Below are 17523 nucleotides of genomic sequence, written 5' to 3'. Positions count from 1 at the left end.
AAACTAGATAAGATCTCTTGGGGTTGAAATGGTGTCGAAATCCTCTCTGAAAAAATGCCTCATTGTGGTGATATCTCAGGAGAGAGGGCCAGAAGGTATGAGGAAAGATATTCAACATCTGGAATCATCAGAGAGACGCAAATCAAAACCACAGTGAGATACCACCTCACACTTGTGAGAATGGCTGTCACCAAAAAGGACACAGATAACATCTGTTGGCAAAGATGTGGAGAAAAGGGGACCCTCGCACCCTGTTGGTGAGAATGCAAATTGGCACAGCCACTATGGAACACAGTATGGAGGTTTCCCAAAAAACTTACAGTAGAACTACCAAATGCCCCAGCAGTTCCACTCCTGAGTATACATCCAAAACAGACAGACACACTAATTCAAAAAGATACACCCCCCTCCAATGTTCATGGCAGTATTATTCACAATTGCTGAGATATGGAAGCAAACTAAATGTCCATCAAAAGACGAATGGATAAAGAAGATATATATATATATATATATATATATATATATTATATAAATAACACGCACAACGGAATACTACTCAGCCATAAAAGAACAAAACTTTGCCATTTGCACCAACATGGGTGGACTTGGAGGGCATTATACTAAGTGAAATGAGTCAGTTGGAGAAAGACAAATACGGTCTGACTTCACTTATATATGGGGTCCAAAACATACAACACACTTATGAATACAACAGAAAAGAAGCACAGATACAGGGGACAAACCAGTGGTTACCAGTGGGGACGGGGAGAGGGAGAGATACAAATGCTGGGTGTAAAATAGGCAACAAGGATGTATTGTTCAGCATGGGGAACATAGTCAATACTGTGTAATAACTGAAAATGGAAAGCCACCCTTAAAAATTGTATAATCAATCAGTTCCAATATAGTGCAGAAATCCAAAGATCTGCAGGGTTTGTTGTGGAAATTCTAATGAAAATTTTTTGGAAACTCCAGTACTTAGAATTTCTTTGACTCAAGTGCTGAATAAAATTCGTTCTCCAGCTCACAGAGCCTGGTCTTTGGAAAATACAAACAGAAGCTCTATTAATGACAAGAGAAAGTGTGGAGGCAGTTACTACCTCAGAAATTCTCAGAGAACCAGATATAAAAATCAGAGATAATATATAAACACAATTTCTTACAAACTAATAAAATACCCTAATTTCAATAAAAATAAAAGTAATTAATAATAAACCAAAATAGATTTTCACCCTTACACAATGGTCCTGAAAATGACACAGTAGTTGCATATCTGGAAAAATGAGAGTTTAATAAAACTAGGGAAAAAATGCTGCTTATACATCAGAGTTGAGTGTTAGGTACTGAAAATTATCAGGAGATTTTTCACTGAAACAAAGGGCCAGCTAGGCATTCAAAAGTTGTGTGGGAGTAACACAGTTATCCACCGTGTGGCCTCCTCCACGGTGTCAGACGTCTAAAGAAAGCCGGCCCCCACCCACCATGCGCCAGAGCTCATCATTCCAAGAGTGTTAAGGAGATCCTGTGTTCTTGGACAGCAGCTTCACCTCTTCCTTATAAAGTCCCTTTCTCCAGGCCCCAGGTCTCTAACAGGAAAGGGACCTCAAAATCCACTTTATCCCATTTAGGGCTTGAATCTCTTCTGCAACAACATCTCCACCAAGTGGTTGTCTAACCCATGTCCTAAAGCTGCCTGTTCACAAACCACCATCACAATATTTCAGTAATCCAATCCCCCTCCTTTCTCGTATCCCTGAAAAACATATGAAGGTGAATGTGGACATTCTGTTTACACAGATCCACACTAGAAGACCACATCATCTAAAATATCTATATTGCAGATGGCTTTGGTGACAATTTCAGTTACCAAAATCTTGAAATGACTCTGGATATGCTTCAACTCATCATGTACAGTCCTGGCCCTGGCTATTTGGAGTGGTAGATTGCCCCCCGCGTATAAAGTCATGGGTTTGACTATTTTCTACATATTTTAGTAAACACAAGTGTATAAAAAATTAAAAGATAAGCTGTGTACCATCTAAAATATCCTGTAGCCCACACTTGGGTACCACTGGTCTAGTCCATCCTCAAGCATTCATGATGTAAACCACAGTTTTGCTAATGTGTTAACCTGAGGGTCTGGGTCTGTACTCTTAATTCTGCTTACAACGCACTAGGGCTGAGTTCATGTCCAGACCTGAGGCTGATATTCTGGTGCTAATGCAGGGCCTCTCTCCAGCCCAACAGCCCTTTTCTACAGAGCATCTTACCTCCTCAATCTCTTGAGTCATAAAGAGATGACATCTCCTCCCCAGGCCTGTTTGGGAGAGCTCCACCCTCACTTTGAAGGCTCTCTCCTCCAGAATCCAGCTGCTTTTTATGAAGAACATCGGCTCTCTCTGTCCTCTGGGATGGGAACTTTCAGCTCCTCACCCATCACAGGGAAAAGATGGAGAAACATGACTGGAATTGCTACACAGAGGGACTACTGCCCAGCTTTTTTGTTTACCCCTGAGGCTGCACAGTCACACTGCTTGGATGTGAGTAGAAGTTCAGCATCCCTTTAATACCCATGACCCTTCCACACAGTCGAGGCATGAAAGATAAGAAAAGCAAAATCGTCCAAATATTTTCCAGGCTTGATATTAGAGTCATGAACTTCTCAGTGATTATTATTTCTGACTGAGGTTATTGGTTAAAGTGGTAGCGGCCAACTTAAGCTCAGACCCCTCCTTAAAGTGCTTCCACTGTTAGTAAGATCCCTTAATTGTGTGGTCCTGCTGGGGCGGTATCTTGGTCTTCTTGGGCTGCTATACAGAATACTATAGACTGAGCGGCTTTTTAACAACAGGCATGGACTTCTCACAGTGCTGGAGGCTGGGAAGTCCAGGCTGGAGGCATCAGCAGATTCAGTGGTTGGTGAGAGTCCGTTTGCTCACCGATGGTCCTCTTCTCTCTCTAACCTCACGTAGTGGAAAGGGCTAGGGAGCTTTCTGGGGTCTCTTTCATAAGGGCGCTAGCCCCTCTATGAGGGCTCTGTCTTCATGACCTAATCACCTCCCAAAGATCCTACCTCCAAATACCATCAATTTGAGGGCTAGATTTCCAAATCTGGAGGGACACAAGTAATCAACATAGAGCAAGAAACCCTCTACCAAGATTGCTTCTACCGCGAAACAAGTATTTTGCATCACCAGGCAATGTTTAAGTGCCTATTGTATACACATTACAGCAATGGCAGTTGCTCCTCTGGGAAAACCAAAGCAGACAGAGGTTGGAGAAAATGTTGGCACCCAAATTATTTTGGGGGGATTGGCTGCTCCTGCAGACATCTAAAGAGAGTAGAAAGACCCAGAATACTAGAGAAACAGAAGAATCTAGAACTCAGTGGGGGAACTCTAAGCAGGGCAGAGTGGAGGGCAGCAAGAAAAATAGAAGGTAGGGGTCACATGCATTCTCTGCAGGGTGGGCACTCATAATCAGCACCCTCCCCAAACTGATGTGTATGTTTTCCTGAAACTCACGAAACACCTGTTGTAAATGGGTCTCTTAAGGAAATTATTGGGTTTTCTAGGTGGCTCAGTGGTAAAGAATCCACCTGTCGATGCAGGAGCTACTGTTTCGATCCTTGCGTTGTGAAGATCCCCTGGAGGAGGAAATGGCAACTAATTCCAGTATTCTTGCCTAGGAAAAATCCCAATGGACAGAGGAGCCTGGCTGACTATAGTCCATGGGGTCACAAAGAGTCAGACACGACTGAGGGACTGAGCACGCACGCACAAGGAAATTATCAGAGCATCTGAATTAAAAGCAACTGCAGTGATATGGGGTGAAATATAGACAATACTTATAGGCTTAGAGGCCAGAGACAGAAGTTGACCTAGGGATTGCAAATCAGTTCTTGCCTTAAAAGAGCTTAAAATCTAGTGAAGGGGAAGGGTATACACTCATAAACATAAGATATAATGAAATATATAATGCCAAAAGCATGATAGTGAAATTATAGGTGTTCAGTGATACTCACAGGAGGAGAAGGGTCTCTGGGGCTGAGTGGTGAGGGAAGAGCACCGTGATGAAGAACCTGAACTGGCTTTAGGATTAATTTCTTACTTTGGAAATCAAGGTCTATGCCATAATGGATTGGTAGACTGGGGAAAGGGCTTAAAGTATTTAATAGAACGAATTCTTTGTCTAGAATTATTTCAGTTAAATCATTTCTGTGACTGTGATTTGATTACTTTTTAATATTTATTTATTTATAGTTGATTGATGATTGCCTTACAATACTGGTTTGATTTCTATCATACATCAACATGAATGAACCACAGGTGTTTGGAAGATCTATATGTTCATCACAAACACTAAGACATGAATCTACAAGGACATTTCAAAAAGGGAATTCTCCAACAAGAGAAGTATTTCCATTTCTTGAGGCTTTCAATACATTAAATACATCCAAAAAACCTGGAGAAATGCCCTATTAGATTAAAATCATTGCAGTATATTTTAAGTGCTTACACTTTACAAATTACTGCTTTTACTATAACATACAAACAGGAAAAGCTTGTTGTTTCTAGTGCTTAAAAGGTATATTTTCATTTTATCCCCAACGATTCCAAAAGGTGCAAGTTATTATTCTCCCTATCCTCCCGATAAAGATGAAAATGCTGTCACAGAAAGATTGCATGTGACCTAAAGTCACACCGCACTGAGAGGAGGTGCCAGAACTGGAAAGCGGGCAGCCTGACTCTAAAACCCACACTTTCAGCTACTATGCCATAAAATTATCTATCTGTATATCCTTATTTGGAGAGACTATCAAAGTTTAAAGTTAAGCTCTTTCAGGAACATGAAACAACTACCCCACCATTTCCCATCACCTTTTGTGACAGGCTTTGGCGATGCACACGTGCTCAGTCATGTCCGACACTTTGTGACCCCATGCGCTGTGGCCCACCAGGCTCGCAGTCCATGGGATTGATTGCTCAGGCAAGAATCCTGGAGTGGGTTTCCACTTCCTTCTCCAGGAGACCTTCCAGACCCAGGGATCGAACTGGTGTCTCCCGTATTGGCAGGTGAATTCTTTACCACTGAGCCACCTCTGAAGCCCCAGGCTTTGAAGAGACACACAAGCAAACAACTTAATACGTGCACATGTCTGGAGGAATCACATTCTTAGAGTCAGGAGATAAGGAGTTAGGGACCACCCCTGGAGGCAGAGAAGCATCAGAAGAACAGCTCCTCACGTCCAGAGAGCAGCAGAGTGTGCCTAAACTTCCTTCCCTGACCTCCCCTTCTCAGGCATGGAATCCTACATCCACACAAGCATGGAATGAAATTATACCACTAATTGTGTTCTGCAACTCGGCATAGGTTACTGCAAGTGCAAAGGGACAACTTTCCTGATAATTAAGTCTCAAAATTAACTCCCCATTCAGAAAATGAACAAACGTTTATCTCCTAGTGAGATTATTTTAGTCTGGCTGCTGATTCAACAAAATTAGCAGAGATTAATTGACATTCTCAAGAAAGTGGGAGAGGGAGGTGGAAATGCTTCCTTGGAAAAGGAGGCAAGTTTAGGTCATGGTTTGACATCTCAGCCAAGTGAGCCAAAATATGGTTTATTTATGTCTGTTAACTCCCAATTGCTTAGCCTCTGACCTTGGCACGACAGTCTTAGAATCAGGAAATCTGGGTTGCATCCAGTTTCTGCTACTTAATAGTGTCATGACCCTGAAAAGGGCATTTGACCCCTTTGAGTTTCATTTTTCTCATCATTAAAATGGGGATCCCATGCCAACCTCCCTGCATTGGGAGTGGTGTCCCCGTGGATATAATATGTGCAGAAGCCCCGTGGGGACTCCATAGGCCACAGATGATGTAACCATGTTTATTCCATCATTAATATGAACAGGGCCAACCATTACTCCATTACTAATATTTCTTTCATCTGAATAACTCAATTCAGATGACAAATTTTACAAAGAGCTCAAGCCAAGATCTGAGGATCAGAGTTGCTGGGTTCTTATTGCCTCTGTACTTCTGAGCCAAAATGATTAGAACTGAAGTTTCTACTCTTAGAGCAAACTCTCTGGCCTTCTATTATCTAGATGGAAATGAGCTTCCTAATTCAGGTACTGAATTCATTCCCTGAAAGTTCCTTCATAGCTGATGAATATAAGTATTTATGTGTGTGTCTATTACATTAATGTCATAGCAAGAATCAATGTACAGTTTTTGAATTAGAAACAATTTTCTATAATCCTTGCTGTCACTTCAATAATTATTTTACAAACCATGTGTTTACATATAAATAGTGTTGGTCACTCAGTCGTGTCCAACTCTTTGTGACCCCACAGACTGTAGCCTGCCAGGCTCCTCTGTCCATGGAATTACGCAGGTGACTGGAGTGGGTTGCCATTCCCTTTTCAAGGGAATCTTTCTGACCCAGAGATCTAATTCAGGTCTCCTGCATTGCAGGCATATTCCTTATCATCTGAGCCACCAGGGAAGCCATGAACAACAACGACTTTACACATAAATAGTGATAATCTAGTTTAATTACAACTTGGGGTTCTATTTTTGTATGTAACACTATATTATTCATATTTCCTGGTTAAATTTCTCCCAATAAAGTTTAGTAATGGTCATGTCTAAAGCAACAAATATATTAACCAGTTTTGGAATACTTAAGATACTTCCTTCTAGGGTATTATTTTGAGAAACTGCTGTTGTTCAGTTGAAAAGTTGTGTCTGGCTCTTTGCGATCCCATGGATTGTAGCACACCAGGCTCCTCTGTCCACCACTATCTCCTGGAATTTGCTCAAACTCATGTGCATTGAGTTGGTGATGCACATCTCATCCTCTGCTGCCCTCCTTTCTTCAATTTAAGTCTAAGTTTTGCAATAAGGAGCTCATGATCTGAGCCACAGTCAGCTCCCAGTCTTGTTTTTGCGGACTGTATAGAGCTTCTCCATCTTCAGCTGCAAAGAATACAATCAATCTGATTTCAGTATGGACCATCTGATGATGTCCATGTGTAGAGTCGTCTCTTGTGTTGTTAGAAGAGGGTGTTTGCCATGACTAGTGTGTTGTCTTGACAAAAGTGTGTCAGTCTTTGCCCTGCTTCCTTTTGTACTCCAAGGAGAAACTTGTCTGTTACTCCAGGTATCTCTTAACTGCTTACTGTTGCATTCCATCCCCTATGATGTAAAGGACATATTTGGGGGCGGCTGTTAGTTCTAGAAAGTGTTGTAGGTATTCATAGAACCAATCAGTTTCAGCTTCTTCAGCATCAGTGGTTAGGGCATAGACTTGGGATTACTGTGATACTGAATGGTTTGCCTTGGAAATGAACTGAGACCATTCTGTCATTTTTGAGACTGTACCCAAGTACTGCACTTTGGACTCTTCTGTTGACTATCAGGGCTACTCCATTTCTTCTGAAGGATTCTTGTAAAGGTTGTCTGAATTAAAGTCGCCCATTCCCATGTATTTGAGTTCACTGATGCCTAAGACGTCAATGTCTACTCTTGGCATCTCCTGCTTGATCATGTCCAGGTTACCTTGACTCATGGACCTAACACTCCAGACTCCTATGAAGGATCGTTCTTTCAGCACTGGACTCTGATTTCACCACTGGACACACCCACAGCCGAGCGTAATTCCACTTTGGCCCAGCCACGTTGTTTTCACTGGGATGTATGTGCTCAGTTGCTCAGTTGTGTCTGACCCCACAGACTGTAGCCTGCCAGGCTCCTCTGTTCATGGAATGTTCCAGACAAGAATACTGGAGTGAGTTGTCATTTCCTCCTCAGGGGGATCTTCCTGACCCAAGCATTGATCCCACATTTCTTGCATCTCCTACATTTGCAGGTGGATTCTTAACCACTGTGCTAGGTGGGAAGCCCCATTCTTACTGGAGTTAATGGTAATTGCCCTTTGCTCTGTCCCAGTAGCATGCTGGACAACTTCCAACCTGCAAGACCCATCTTCCGGTGTCATATTTCTTTGCCTTTTCATATTGTCCATGAGGTTCTCCAGGCAAGAATACTGGAGTGGGTTGCCAGTTCCTCCTCCAATGGACCATTTTGTCAGAACTCCTCACCGTGACCCATCTGTCTTGGGTGACCCTGCACCGCATGGCTCATAGCTTCAATGAGTTACACAAGCCCCTTCGCCATGACCAGGCTGTGATCCATGAAGGGGAATTTTGAGAAATAGAGCAACATTAATAATAATGATGACAGTGATTACAGCGTCTCACAGAGCTGCCCTATATGCTTGTGTGGGTCAGATGTGGAACCGCGTGAAAGGCCACCGCTGACACTTCTTCTAATCACCGTAGGTTTACCCTTCCTGCGCCAGCATTACAAGAGAGCACAGGAAAGTCTCAGGATATGGACTGGCTTTCTCTGACTCTGAGTTAAGCTGATGGTGAGCTGCTCCTACTCACAAAATCTGCACCATGTGTCACAAGCTTTCCCTGAATTATCTCATGCAATCCTCTCTACAGTCTTATGAATACGGACTTTATTACTGCCAACCAGATGTCACAAACACTGAAACCTTAGTTCCCTCAGCAAGTGGCAGCGTGAGAGTCAATTTAAGTCCACCCAAATGTTGAACTTTCTGTTATACTTCACTGTTACTGAATATCAATGATACCTGCATAGTCACACATTATCTACATGCCACAAATGATTTTCTTCTCTTAGATTCTTTCCTCAAAGGTAGAATTACAGGGTCAAAGAGTAGATCCATTTTAAGGGTCATATGAATCTACTTCGTCATTGACAATGTAGCTGAGTTCTGCTGTATCTTTTCGCCCTTCATTCAGGAAGTATTGACTGAGCCCCTGCCACACTCCAGGCTCTGTTCTGGGATTTGGAGAAAGAACACTAGATAGACCGACCTCTTTCTTGTCTTGCAGTAGCATAAGATGAAGTGGAAAGCTGACAAACCCACATTGTATGCTGTGGTTCTTATTTCTGTTTCCTAATTTGATCTGTAAACGTGTTAACTTTACCCTGTAGATGTACCCTTTGAGTAAATGGTAATGGTGAGTGTGGATCCCTGTGAACTCGAGTGATTGGTGCTCTGGTGGGCGTGCAGGAGACAGGAAATTGAAGCATGAAAGGCCAAAGGTTGTTCAGAATTATTTCCACCTTCCAAACACTCACACAGAACTTTGTTTATACATCATCATGATTTACAATTTAGCTACTTGTAAGAGTGTCATATCTAGAATTCTTTCAGGCAGCGTGTGAAACTTTTAAAAATACAGTTTTTTGTGGACACTCAACAGATCTGTTAAATGAATGAAAACACTACATGAATGACCAGTGATATCAAAGAACTAAGTAAAATGGAATAATTAGTAATTTATTCTACACACATACACCCCACACACCATTTATTGGGTACCCACGTCTTTCTTTTAAAGAGAGCCTCAAAGATCATGACTCTACACATACAATTGAGTGTACCAAGTATGCAATAATTTGTAATACTCTTTTTTGCTGTTTCCAAATCTTTCCTGATTATAAAATCAGTGTCAGAAAAAAGTCATTCCCAGGTTCCTTCTCATTGTATCTGATCTAGTTGGACTAGGAATCTATTTTTTTCAAAACAATTTAGAGATGAGTTTTATAATCAGGAAAAAAATTTAAACGCTACTCTTAAAAGAAGTGCAACATGTCAGAACTTGCAATTGATTAAAAATATGAAGAGTAGAGAGTTCTGAATAGGTGAGCGATTTCTACTATCTTACTTAGTGGGGCTGTCAGTCTTGGAGATCACCTACGTGCCTGTTAGAGATTGACTGGATACTACATTGTTGTGTTGCCACCCTTAGTTTTGAAAATGGGTTCACAATGTGTTGGTATATAGAAGTAATCATTTAAGTTGCCTCTAACAAGGTCACTGTGAGATATGATTAAATTAGCATAAGGGGTTACCATATTGAAAATGCTCTCCTGAAAGTGGAATTTGAATTAAATGATACCCATGCTACAAGAGGGGACATCTTGCTTATTTCAAGCGATCCTGTCCTGAGTTGTACATACCCAATTCTACTCATAAACATACAAATGTCAGTAAAACTCTGTAAACCACAGCAATTTAATTTCTATGTATAATCCAGCAGAGAGTCTTTACATGTCCCCAGACATGTCCTAGAAAGCAAGAATGCACACACACAAGAATGTTCATAGCAGCCATATTCCAAACGGCCTCACGTCAAAAACAAACCAGATGTCCGCCCACTATAAATAGTGGAATAAATTGGAGTATATTCATGCCAGGGAATATTTTAAAGCAATGAAAATATTAATAAACAAAGTGTTGCTATAAACAACAACATACGAGGGGATCTCACAAACATAATATTTGTGCAAAAGAAGCCAGACAGAAGAGAGGAGACACCGCACACTTTCATTTATACAAAGCACAAGCCCAGGCTAAGTAACCTACAGAACTAGATGATGGGCAGAGTGGTTGTCTGGGGAGGCTGCTCACTGAGAGGAGACGCTCAGGGGGCATCTGGTTGCAGCTCCTGATCTAGTGCTGGTCGTATGGGTAATTTTGTGAAAATATGTTGAGTTGTACACTATAACTTTTGCACATTTCTGAATGTACGCCATATACTAATGGGCCATTTACTTTCAGAAAAAAAATATGATTATGTTTCTCCTTCAGTTTTGTGGGGCAGGTGGATTTTTGCTGGCTCTCTTCACTGATACACAGTCTCCTATCCTACAAGGAAGAGCTGCAGAGATTCCATACAGGAAACGTGTGGCGATGTTCAGTGCAAAGATTATGCCTTTTATCTACTTGCAGTCTGTTATTTACTTTGAATGTATTTTCCAATAATGGGCCTACATTTGTGCTGATTCATCCTCTTGACCCTGCCAGATCCCCTGGAAGCAGACAAGGCAGAGAGAAGAAGCCATAACTCATTTAGGTCAGTAGTTCTAATGAAGTCTGGGGAAAAAAAATACACCAGGGCTGGCTTCTCAGTCAGCCCCACCCGGGGCCGCCGTCCTGAACGGCCGTTCTGTGGAGGCCTCACTAGCGCTGGGGAAACAGCCCTCCGAGTGCAGAAAACAACTGTGGATGAGGACACGGAGGCTGGCGCCGGGATGCAGCTGAGGGGCCTGCGAGAGGTTAGTACTGGAAAACGGCCTGCAGAGCAAGCGACGTGGATATCCCTGGTCTCCATCAGTTCTTCTCTGCCGTTTTGGGTACCTCTGCCCCCAGCCCTTTCCTCTGCTCTCCCATCCCACAGTGAGCCCCTACAGTTCATCCTCAGAGGACCTGGGGGGCCCTAGAGCTGCTCCCCCAGCATTTGTAGAGAGCTGGAGATCTGGAATGTCCATCTCCCCCCCGAGGCAGCCCGACGGGGACAGCCCCAATCCCAGCGTCTGCTCAGGAGCGCCCCGGACAAGGCCCGAGCAGGGTGAGAGGAGGGGACACAGGTTAAGGAGCGCCGAAGCCCTCGGTCCTCAAAATAATCAGTGTTTTTAGAAAACCGAGAGAATGTAAAAATCCACAAATCAAAAGAACAAAGTTGTACATAGAGACAGGCTCAACTGTTGCCTAATTTTCCCCTTGCCTCACCCTCCCAAGCGGTTCCACACAGCGCTCCTGAGATGTGATGTGACCCAGCACTCCCCGCTAGATGTGTCCCCCTGCTTGGGGGACAAGGTCTGATCTGGGGTTCTCTTTTGCCTCACGGAACTTAAACCCACCCAAGCCTCTAATCGTGTTTTCAAACAGCTCCGTCTGGTTTCCCAAGGGTCCTCTCCCAGAAGTGCAGCCTCCAGGACACCTCCCAGGACACCTCGCGGAGGCCTCCCAGGCTGGGCCCCTCTCAGCCCTTCAGCCAGTGTGCTGATCCAGCGGGACTGCTTGTCACTGTCCTTGTACTTCTTGTCTTTCTGTCCTTGTCTTTCTTTCTTCTGGTGATAATTTTAGTTCATTATCCTTCTTTTCTCTTTCATACAGTGGGACCCAACATGAGGGAAAGTTTCTGTAGAAAGTGGTATTTAGTTTCCTATCCCCAGGTAATACGCTAAAGCTTTTGACTATATTAAAGTCTTTGTGTGGATCACAACAAGCTGGAAAATTCTCAAAGAGATGGGACTACCAGACAACCTTACCTGCCTCCTGAGAAACCTGTATGCAGGTCAAGAAGCAGCAGTTAGAACAGGACATGAAGCAACGGACTGGATCAAAATCGAGAAAGGAGTACGTTAAGGCTGTATATTGTCACCCTGCTTATTTAACTTATATGCAGAGTACATCATGAGAAACGCTGGGCTGGATGAAGCTCAAGCTGGAATCAAGATTGCAGGGAGAAATATCAATAACCTCAGATATGCAGATGACACCACCCTTATGGCAGAAAGAGAAGAAGAATCAAAGAGTCTCCTGATGAAGGTGAGAGAGGAGAGTGAAAACCTAGCTTAAAACCTAACGTTCAAAAGCCGAAGATTATGGCATCCAGTCCCATTACTTCAAGGCAAATAGATGGGGAAACAACGGAAACAGTGACAGACTTTATTTTTCTGGGCTCCAAAATCACTGTGGACAGTGACTGCAGCCATGAAATTAAGAGACGCTTGCTCCTTTAGACAGTGTACTAAAAAGCAGAGACATTACTTTGCCAACAAAGGTCCATATAGTCAAAGCTATGGTTTTTCCAGTGGTCATGTATGGATGTAAGAGTTGGACTATAAAGAAATCTGAGTGCTGAAAAACTGATGCTTTTGAACTCCGGTGTTGGAGAAGACTCTTGAGAGTCCCTTGGACTGCAAGGAGATCCAACCAGTCCATCCTAAAGGAGATCAGTCCTGGGTGTTCACTGGAAGGATTGATGTTGAAGCTGAAACTCCAATGCTTTGGCCACCTGATGCGAAGAGCTGACTCATTGGAAAAGTCCCTGATGCTGGGAAAGATTGAGGGCAGGAGGAGAAGGGGACGACAGAGGATGAGATGGTTGGATGGCATCACCGACTCAATGGGCACAAGTTTGAGCAAACTCTGGGAGATGATAAAGGACAAGAAAGCCTGGCGTGTTGCAGTCCATGGGGCCACAAAGAGTTGGACGTGTCTGAGCAACTGAACAAGAACAAAATCCCCAGGTCATGTGAAGTTTGTTCTGTGAAAGCCATTGGACTTGTGTAATCTTACTTTTATTGTCGATCAGTGTAACCGTGAGGATGTTTGGAGAGATTCGGATTTAGTCAGTTCCTATTATTTTGGGCCCCAAGAGTTTTCCCTCCTGTGAGTTTTGACCCCTTATAGAGGGTCTGGAAAATGCAGATGCCCCACCCTGCAGCTGCCCCATTTGACCTTTCCCCTGAGTGCGCTCTCCCCTCCCCAGGCTGACAACATCAGTAGCAGAAAATGTGAGGCGAAGAACAGCAGACAGACCTTCACGTTCAAAGGATTACACAGAAAATAATAACCCTCTCTGAAAACACTGTACAATTCATTACAATTCATGAAGTTCTGCTGTGAAAATCAAAACCCCATCATGCCGAAGCTCTAACTACATGTGTAAACAACTACAGACTCTAAGTGAAGTATAATGTCGGATTCCTGCTTTTAAATTTATTTCATTACTCGCTCTATGGTGGCAAATGAGATGCTGGGACACCCGAGGGAGAAAGGAGTGCTGGTTCGTGAGGTTCATAACGTACAAGTCAGATGCCATCTCCTGGCGAGAGCGCGCCTGTACCTCTGAGCCACAGATGCCTTTTATCTCTGATGGTGAGCTGCAGCAGGCTGTGATAATGGTATCTGTCCTATTTATTTGTAGAAAATGTGATTTAAAAATTTAAAAGTCACCCAGGTGTCTTGGTGGTAAAGAATCTGCCTGCCAATGCAGGAGACGTGGGTTCAATCACAGGGTCTGGAAGAGCCCCTGGAGGAGGAAATGGCACCCCACTCCAGTATTCTTGCCCGGGAAATCCCATGGACAGCAGAGCTACAGCACATGGGGTCACAGAAGCGTTGGACGTGACTTAGTGACTGAGCACATCATTGAGTCAGTGTCAAATATGTGTCTTCCAAATAAGCTCTGGGATTATATGGATGTCAATTTGCCGGATTTGATACTATACCACGTGATGTATGCTGTTACCATCGGCAGAAGCTGAGTAACAGGTGTAAGATGCCTCCGTGTACTTATCTTTGCAATGGCCCGTGTAACTATGTCAAAAATGCATGTTAAATGTTTGAATAGCAACAACAAAAAAGGTTTCTTCTAGTTCTCCAGGAAAAGCTTTTGGTTTGAAAGCTAGGATAGTGCTCAGTACCTGAGATCTACGAGACAGGTTGTGCAGAGACATTGCCCAGCAACCTCAGTTCCCTGGCAGACGATGTCATCTATAAATGCCCTGTAAACAGAGCAAGGATGCACAGTCTTCGAGAACCAATCTGCCCTGATAGCCACTGCTACACGAACGGTTGTCTCAGTGCTTCAGCTGACAATTGCCCTGGAACCTCATGTCCAAAATCTTCCTGCGCATACCTCAGGAATTGTGCAAAACTACTTGGCTGTGTATGATAGGTTGAATAAAAGCCCCCTAAGCTATCAAGTTTTAACTCTCAGAAAAAAAGGGGGTCTTTGCAGATGTAAGTACAGGGGAGTGGGTAGATTATCCTGGATTTTCTGTCTGGGCCCTAAATGCAATCACACGTGTCCTTAGAAGAGAGAGACTGGTACAGATTCCGTACAGACACACTCAGAGGAGAGGGCGATGGGAAGACAGAGCTGGCCTTGAAGACTCGAGGGATGCGGCTGCAAGTGGAGGAAGGCTAGCAGTGACCAGAGGCTGGAAGAGGTATAGGTGTCCACAGGACATCTCGATCTCAGCCCAGTAATAAGGATTGGGGAATTCCAGCCCGAAGAACTGGAATAAGACAGGTTTTTGTTGTTTTAAACCACCACATTTGTGAGAACGTGTCATAGAGGTCACAGGAAACTAATATAGCAGGACAGGAGGGAGTTTGCGGTAACTGCCCTCATGCTGAACATGAGCGGGGGCCTTTGGACGCTGCGGATGCAGCACCTGATACGGAGTCAACGGGCTTCCCTGCTTGCTGCTCTCTGAGGTCTCTATCTTACCAAATCCTGATTCCGTTGTAACCGCTATGCTTGGCGGGGGGAAAAAAGGAATCTTCTAAAAGCAAGTGTCTTTTTTTAAATCTCATATTGCAACAGGCACATTCAAATGCTGATCAAAGTCCTTCATTTTGTTCTATGATCTCCTGTGCATGTAGTCTAAGTAGTTACAAACTGTCCCCCCCTTCGCTCATTATATTGCAACTCAAAGTGTGATTTACAGTTGAGCACGGCTGTCAGCACCTGGGAATGGGTAGAAATGCAGAGCCTCGGGCCTCACCCAGACTTGGTGAATCAGAAACTGCACAAGACCCTGGGTGATAGTACTGTGCACATTAGAGTCTGAGAAGCCCTGCTCTAGGACTCGCAAAATCAGAACCGTCTCATGATGACCTCACACAGCTAAGTCTGCGTGTAAATCCCCATTCCACTGAGAAAGGCCAGTGTTTTAAAACACCTTGCCACATGTGTGGCTACAGCATTTACTTCTTCATTGGTTTGTACATAATACATCCCATTAATAACCTTGTGAACAAGTAGTTTCATTAACAAATAAAGACTCTATCTTCTCCCCTACATTTGCTAGAATACAGCTTTTATTTGGGTCTCCCTGACTGCCAGGCCTCATGTTGTTTTCTTCGAGCAGTGTTATTCTGGGCCCAGCTGAGAAGAGCAAGCTCAGCCCTGCTGGGTTTTTCCTTTCCTATTGTTTCTTAGAAGCCAACAGCCTCCGCCTCCTTTGGTACCCAGGTTGAGAGCTACGTGGGTGTTCTCTGGGCTCATAATTGCACAGAGTTTGTTTGGGAGCGGTCATGTTTCCATAGTTCCAATTGCTGTTTGTCTGCCTCCCCAAACCAATGTTTTCGATCTCAGGGAGGCTCCTACTGGTCCCCCTAGCTTACAGCAGGGTAGCATTCTGACCCGATTTCACAAAAACACGCGATGCTCTTCTCCCCATGTTACCCTAATTTGTTAGTTTATATTATTTAGAGTTTGCCCTATTTTATCAGGATTAAAGCAAAAGAATTGATACTTTTGAACCGTGGTGTTGGAGAACTCTTAAGAGTCCGCTGGACTGCAAGGAGATTCCAACCAGTCCATCCTGAAGGAAATCAGTCCTGAATATTCATTGGAAGGACTGATGTTGAAGCTGCAACTCCAATACTTTGGCCACCTGATATGAAGAACTGACTCATTTGAAAAGACCCTAATGCTAGGAAAGATTGAAGGCAGGAGGAGAAGGGGACACCAGAGGATGAGATGGTTGGATGGCATCACCGACTCAATGGACATGAGTTTGAGTAAGTTCAGGAGCTGGTGATGGACAGGGAAGCCTGGCGTGCTGCAACCCATGGGGTCGCAAAGAGTCGGACACGACTGAGTGACTGAACTGAAAGCAAAAGTTGGATCCAGACTTTAAGCTATTCCAGCCTAAACTGCATTGAAATGAAAAAGGCATTCTTGAAGCTAATACATGTGGACACACTCATTTTTTTTCCTATTTGTTTTTAGAGAAAATAATTCTTGGTCTGCATTTGTCCACTAGAATATAGTCAGTGATCACCAAGAGAGAAGGAACCAAAGGAATAGCTAATTGTTCAGAGAAAAACTCTTTACTAATGACATTAAATAAAAGAAATACAGACTTCACATCAAACTGCCTTAAATTATAGTTCTTTCCTTTGGAGCAAGGCCTCCTGAGGCTACAGACTATGCCATCAAACCCGAAAACAGCAAGTAATCCAGGCAATCGCTGGGCGAGAGGGTAAATGTGAGCCAACCAAGTTTAATTCCTCTCTCTTGGTGAGGAAAGCAGCCAGAGAAAAAATCGGAATGGATTTGGATGTTGCCCATTCTTCAAACCAAATATTTATTTAAAATAACCATATGGCCAAAACCCCCACCTTTTTTTTTTTTTTTTACTGATTTCATATTTGTCTTTGCTTTATCTTTCCTCCTGGGCAAACTGCAAAATGAATGGCTATGACTTTAAATAGAATAAAGTGACTTTAAATGGAAACTATACAACAAAGTCAGATTTATTTCAATGTGCGAATCTCACACGAGCAAACGAGGGCATTATTTTTGCTCAAAGGGAAGATTTCCTAGACACCAACACCTCTGAAGTTGCTATTTCTGATGAGCATTGCTCCTATTAGTATGATATTTCATAATATATATTGCCAGACACCAATTCTAACTCAAAATTAGGATAGATTCTATTATTCAGATGGTAATCAGCCATCATAAAAGTGAAAATGCCTTTATTGTTGCAGATGGGTATTGTGTTCAAAACAACAACATGAAGTGAAGGATGATGTCTAAAAAGTTTGAGTATTTACAGAAAACTGTTAAAAAACCATGGGGCAAATCCTACAGGACCCAGTTG

At 43.2% G+C, this 17523-nt stretch overlaps 1 protein-coding gene and 1 long non-coding RNA gene across 13 annotated transcripts in view; one reads left to right on the top strand and one right to left on the bottom strand.

The window, feature by feature from the left end:
- Positions 1-17523, bottom strand: part of RARB (retinoic acid receptor beta) — a 1227259-nt gene that overhangs the window by 1002997 nt on the left and 206739 nt on the right. The gene's annotated exons all lie outside the window — the stretch shown is intronic.
- LOC145517845 (uncharacterized) lies at positions 2362-15708 on the top strand. Its single transcript, XR_014062382.1, has 3 exons — positions 2362-2540; positions 10916-11166; positions 11780-15708. It is a non-coding gene; the product is annotated as an uncharacterized LOC145517845 (long non-coding RNA).

The sequence above is a fragment of the Giraffa tippelskirchi genome, chromosome 8 (assembly GCF_054371585.1).
Source record: "Giraffa tippelskirchi isolate mGirTip1 chromosome 8, T2T-mGirTip1v1.2.pri, whole genome shotgun sequence".
In the NCBI taxonomy this organism is placed as follows: Eukaryota; Metazoa; Chordata; class Mammalia; order Artiodactyla; family Giraffidae; genus Giraffa; species Giraffa tippelskirchi.
Note: the sequence above shows the minus strand (reverse complement) of the source record. Positions and strands in the feature narration are given on the sequence as shown.